Raw genomic sequence first — 482 nt, 5'->3', positions numbered from 1 at the left:
AGGGAAAAAAAAAAAAAAAAGCCCCGCAGCGATGCGATCCTCCCCGCCGCCCTTTCTCCTCCTCATGCCCTGCCGACGGATTGACACTCAGGGACAATTATCATAGGCATTGCGACAGTTCTCGGAATACTGGAAATAAATAATCCCGCAAATCAACAACCTCGACATGTATGCCGAGGGGCACAGAAGACCCCCAGCCCTCGCACCCGAGCGGGGGTGGGGGTAGGGGGAAACAGAGTGTCTTGTAGGTTGTCAAAACTTCCATCCTCCCGTTTCAGTTGGGACCGAAGGAAACACATCGGGGGGGAAAAAAGGGGAGAGGGACGGGGGAGCCGGGAACGCACACACGAAAGGACCAAAACGAGCTCTTGCCATTATGATCATTAACAACAATGATTAAAGGAAGGGATTTTTTCCTCTCCTCTTCTTCTTTTCCCCTTGGAGAGGGGTGGAAGGTGCAACGGGAGACAAAGGACTCCTCT

The sequence above is a fragment of the Corvus brachyrhynchos genome, unplaced genomic scaffold (genome assembly GCF_000691975.1).
Source record: "Corvus brachyrhynchos isolate BGI_N302 unplaced genomic scaffold, ASM69197v1 scaffold7, whole genome shotgun sequence".
Lineage (NCBI taxonomy): Eukaryota > Metazoa > Chordata > Aves > Passeriformes > Corvidae > Corvus > Corvus brachyrhynchos.
This window is presented reverse-complemented; position numbering follows the sequence as displayed.